This window comes from Schistocerca serialis, chromosome 5, assembly GCF_023864345.2.
Source record: "Schistocerca serialis cubense isolate TAMUIC-IGC-003099 chromosome 5, iqSchSeri2.2, whole genome shotgun sequence".
Classification (NCBI taxonomy): Eukaryota; Metazoa; Arthropoda; class Insecta; order Orthoptera; family Acrididae; genus Schistocerca; species Schistocerca serialis.
Window position 1 is genome coordinate 329,950,735 of NC_064642.1, and position 5,682 is coordinate 329,956,416.

Below are 5,682 nucleotides of genomic sequence, written 5' to 3' on the forward strand. Positions count from 1 at the left end.
CGGCACGTCAACGATGTTCTACGCTCGGTTTCGTTGTCGTTCCTGGCAAGCCATTCTGGGCTTACATTTCAACACGCTAATGCCCGCATATGGCGAGAGTTTCTACTGCTTGTCTTAGTGCTTGTTAAACCCTACCTTGGCCAGTATGGTCGCCGGACCTCTTCCCAAATACAGGAGCAAATCTCTTCCCAACTGAGAAAGTTTGGAGCTTTGTGGGTAGGGCCCTCCAACTAGCTCGGAATTTTGATGATCTGACGCTGTAGGTGCACAGGATTTGGGACGATACCCCTCCCAGGGGGACATCCAACAACTCTATGGATAATGCCAAGCCGTATAACTTCTTTCGTAAGGGCGAGGTGGGGAACATCACGTTAGTGACTTACTCAGTATGTGAAGCTCTTTCTCTTGAGTAAATCATCGATTTTATCTCAAATTTTAATCAATTGTCTGTAAACGTACATTACATCTACCTATTTCTGGCTCTTCCGGATAATTGCTTAGTGTTGCTTTTTTTTGTGTTAGAGTGAACTTCTACTCAATTTGAATTCACTGACGTTATTGGTGTGTAGTAGAGCTAATATGTAAGACATGGATTCTTAAATACAGTACTCAAGATTTTCTCGGTTGCAGCACTTTTAAATTTCAGCACAATATTTGTTCCTAAGTACATAACCATGTTTTGTATTCAAACATTTATGACATTTGGCGCAACCTTACTTTTGCAGAGTAATTTTTTCAATTTCTGAAAAAGACAGTAGCACACAAAAAATGAATGCTATCATTTAAAAAAAGAACAATAATAGTGCTCAAAGGTACAAACTTCGTGACTACGTCCCCTTCTTAAGAACTAGTCCTCTTAGTGTGAGAAATTGTACTGTAGCTACCACAGCCTACATCAGACACCATGCGCAACAGCAGCACCTCTAGTGGAAGAGCCGCTCGGGGTAGCCGAGCTGTCAAAGGCACCCTGCCACGGTTCGCGCGGCTCCCCCCGGCGGAGGTTCGAGTTCTCCCTTGGGCATGGGTATGTGTGTTGTCCTTCACGTAAGTCATTTTAAGTTAGGTTAAGTATTGTGTTAGCCTAAGGACCGATGCCCTCAGCAGTTTGGTCCCATAGGAACTGACCACAAATTTCAATTTTCTAGTGGAAGAGCTACTTTTAAACTATGCTTAAGGTTTTTTATGTCTCCATTTGAACATTCGCCGCTGTGTTCTAGAGATACCGCATTGAAAGACTGAACACAATGAAATTAGCATTGTAGTTTGTGAATGAAGGGAGACTTTTGCGTGGCTTATAATACAAAGCAAGCAAGCACTCCGTCTTCAGGCCACAAGTGGCCCATCGGGACCATCCGACCGCCGTGTCATCCTCAGTCGAGAATGCGGATAGGAGGGGCGTGTGGTCAGCACACCGCTCTCCCGGTCGTTATGATGGTTTTCTTTGACCGGAGTCGCTACTATTCGGTCGAGCAGCTCCTCAGTTGGCATCACGAGGCTGAGTGCACCTCTAGAAATGGCAACAGCACATGGCACCCCGGATGGTCACCCATCCAAGTGCCGGCCACGCCCGACAGCGTTTAACTTCGGTGATCTGACAGGAAACGGTGTTTCCACTGCGGCAAGGCCGTTGCCGGCTTATAATACAGCACCATGCTAAATGCATTTTGGCTTATCATACATTCTTTCTAACATACGTTTATACTGACAACATTTAAAAAACTGGAAACTCTTAGCAGATCGAGGAATTATATTATCAAACAGTGTTTATCCAAGCATTCTTCTGTTTGCAGACGATCAAATAATGATTCAAATAAATAACACACAATTAACAGAAATCCATGTATCCTTTACATAATCTATGCAAATCTTACAATTTTAGACCTGTTCAGGACAGATCCCGTCTGACACCATTTTCGGGCTATTGTTAATAAAATGAAAATTATGGTTTTTAGAAGAAAGGAGCCAGTCAGATCAAAGACTCAGCTAGGGAACAACATTTTAGAATAGTAGCGAAGTTTTAAATATCTTGACTCTGACATTGAGCAAAAAGTTATCAAATTTGATACTGTATGTGGGAGCATTCAAAGGACGTTTGAAAATAAAGTCAGGTACGAAACGATACTGAAGTCCTATTAATACCATTACCCACAATCCTTTATGGCAACGAAGTCTGGGTACCGTCTCAAAAGCAAATGAGTAAAATACAATCAGGAGTGTTAAAAAATGCCCGAGGATGGATAGGATACGAGGTGAATGTATTGAAAGAATTCAAAACGGAACCACTACATTAAAATGTAACATAGTTGGACCGATCATTTACGAGGAATGGAAAATATCATACTTCCCAAGGCAGCTTTGGATTACATGCCGAAGGGAAGAAATTTGAGTTTGGATTGGAGAACTGTGCTTTGCTGTGCTGAAGAAATTTTGACTTGGTTTCTGGTAAGTCGTGAATATAAATAAGAGAAAGATAGCTATAATCAAAAAAGAAAACGTTTAGCTTTATCAGTTACTCAATCAAATGTTAAGATTCTTCTGCTCTGTTATAGCGCAACTTGTGTTAGAAGACTGAGCTGTGTTCTGTTAGCAAATACGCAATAGATAGTCGGATTTTAATTCGTTTGGCAATTAATTAATTATAGTATTGCCAAATAAAGAACTACTTAATTGCACATTTGAATATTTCATTTTGTTGAAAATATACGTCATATTTTTTTAAGAAAAGGTTTTCCTGCTTGATTCTATAAATGAAGTACTATTTGTACGATGGCCTCCCAAGAGGATATTATATACATACACTCCTGGAAATTGAAATAAGAACACCGTGAATTCATTGTCCCAGGAAGGGGAAACTTTATTGACACATTCCTGGGGTCAGATACATCACATGATCACACTGACAGAACCACAGGCACATAGACACAGGCAACAGAGCATGCACAATGTCGGCACTAGTACAGTGTATATCCACCTTTCGCAGCAATGCAGGCTGCTATTCTCCCATGGAGACGATCATAGAGATGCTGAATGTAGTCCTGTGGAACGGCTTGCCATGCCATTTCCACCTGGCGCCTCAGTTGGACCAGCGTTCGTGCTGGACGTGCAGACCGCGTGAGACGACGCTTCATCCAGTCCCAAACATACTCAATGGGGGACAGATCCAGAATCTTGCTGGCCAGGGTAGTTGACTTACACCTTCTAGAGCACGTTGGGTGGCACGGGATACATGCGGACGTGCATTGTCCTGTTGGAACAGCAAGTTCCCTTGCCGGTCTAGGAATGGTAGAACGATGGGTTCGATGACGGTTTGGATGTACCGTGCACTATTCAGTATCCCCTCGACGATCACCAGTGGTGTACGGCCAGTGTAGGAGATCGCTCCCCACACCATGATGCCGGGTGTTGGCCCTGTGTGCCTCGGTCATATGCAGTCCTGATTGTGGCGCTCACCTGCACGGCGCCAAACACGCATACGACCATCATTGGCACCAAGGCAGAAGCGACTCTCATCGCTGAAGACGACACGTCTCCATTCGTCCCTCCATTCACGCCTGTCGCGACACCACTGGAGGCGGGCTGCACGATGTTGGGGCGTGAGCGGAAGACGGCCTAACGGTGTGCGGGACCGTAGCCCAGCTTCATGGAGACGGTTGCGAATGGTCCTCGCCGATACCCCAGGAGCAACAGTGTCCCTAATTTGCTGGGAAGTGGCGGTGCGGTCCCCTACGGCACTGCGTAGGATCCTACGGTCTTGGCGTGCATCCGTGCGTCGCTGCGGTCCGGTCCCAGGTCGACGGGCACGTGCACCTTCCGCCGACCACTGGCGACAACATCGATGTACTGTGGAGACCTTACGCCCCACGTGTTGAGCAATTCGGCGGTACGTCCACCCGGCCTCCCGCATGCCCACTATACGCCCTCGCTCAAAGTCCGTCAACTGCCCATACGGTTCACGTCAACGCTGTCGCGGCATGCTACCAGTGTTAAAGACTGCGATGGAGCTCCGTATGCCACGGCAAACTAGCTGACACTGACGGCGGCGGTGCACAAATGCTGCGCAGCTAGCGCCATTCGACGGCCAACACCGCGGTTCCTGGTGTGTCCGCTGTGCCGTGCGTGTGATCATTGCTCGTACAGCCCTCTCGCAGTGTCCGGAGCAAGTATGGTGGGTCTGACACACCGGTGTCAATGTGTTTTTTTTCCATTTCCAGGAGTGTAGAATTAATGAATAAATAAATATTTTTTTCAAAATAAATTTAAAAACATGAATCTAATTAAAGCTCTCCTTAATAAATGAGAGCCGCTCCCCCCACCTCCTTCCCCCACTCCCCCCACCCCCCACCCCCTTACCCCTTGCCGCCGTCTTTGAAAAAATCCTGGCTACGACCTTGTTGTGACCGGGAGATAGTTATGAACATAGGTGAGTTCAACGAAACAAGTAAGGATAGGGTACAATAGCGGTGAGATATGTGTTTGTCGATCGGAGGGTGGAGGGTAGCTGGTCGGAGGATATCCAAGAGACTGTGGGTTGAAGATGGGGAGCAGTCACGCCAGTGCCGAAGCATAGTATGTACAAAGAGCGCAGTGGATCGCATTCGCACGTTGACCAGTGCAAAACTGCCTTTCAGAGGGGACAAGGTTGTTAGTGTTGTAGCGGACCTTGAAAAGGGGCCCTGCTGACACAAAGTATCGGAATGCCGATTGAAGTTGGTAACATAGGAGATCTCGGCAACATGTACCTGAAGTAATGGGACGGCTCCAGCACAGTGTATATTTCATGGTATGTGTTCTTGGCCAGGTTGCACGCAATTTCAGCTTTGACAGAGCCTCGTTTATTAAACAGAATTTCTTTTAGACCTATTGGTGGGACTACGTTTTTCTAGATACACGTCTTCAACTAAGATGAAGAACTACTTGTCGAGAAGAAAAAGGTGTGCCGGCAGTAATATTAGAAGCATTCAATAAATTGAAACTTCCTGGCAGATTAAAACTGTGTGCCCGACCGAGACTCGAACTCGGGACCTTTGCCTTTCACGGGCAAGTGCTCTACCAACTGAGCTACCGAAGCACGACTGACGGCCGCTACTATCAGCTTTACTTCTGCCAGTACCTCGTCTCCTACCTTCCAAACTTCACAGAAGCTCTCCTGCGAACCTTGCAGAACTAGCACTCCTGAAAGAAAGGATATTGCGGTGACATGGCTTAGCCACAGCCTGGGGGATGTTTCCAGAATGAGATTTTCACTCTGCAGCGGAGTGTGCGCTGATATGAAACATCCTGGCAGATTAAAACTGTGTGCCGGACCGAGACTCGAACTCGGGACCTTTGCCTTTCGCGGGCAAGTGCTCTACCAACTGAGCTACCGAAGCACGACTCACGTGCGGTACTCACAGCTGTACTTCTGCCAGTACCTCGTCTCCTACCTAAAGTTTGGAAGGTAGGAGACGAGGTACTGGCAGAAGTAAAGCTGTGAGTACCGGGCGTGAGTCGTGCTTCGGTAGCTCAGTTGGAAGAGCACTTGCAAGACAGATATGCAGATGTGTGACATAAATATTTTGTAGTATTAAATTACTGAAGACGTTTTGTGCTCGTGACTGATAGCACTTGTGCTGAACGGAATCAAAATAGTTTCAACAGGAACCGACTTTCTATAAGTCAGCTTGTTGTACGTTATCAGGAAAT

The 5,682-nt window shown here is 46.4% G+C and overlaps 1 non-coding gene and 1 pseudogene across 1 annotated transcript; both read right to left on the reverse strand.

The window, feature by feature from the left end:
* Nucleotides 1-1,514: 1,514 nt before the first annotated feature.
* On the reverse strand, nucleotides 1,515-1,632 carry LOC126482726 (5S ribosomal RNA; annotated as a pseudogene).
* A 3,362-nt stretch (nucleotides 1,633-4,994) lies between these two features.
* Trnas-uga (transfer RNA serine (anticodon UGA)) lies at nucleotides 4,995-5,069 on the reverse strand. The gene has a single exon. It is a non-coding gene; the product is annotated as a tRNA-Ser (tRNA).
* Nucleotides 5,070-5,682: the final 613 nt, after the last annotated feature.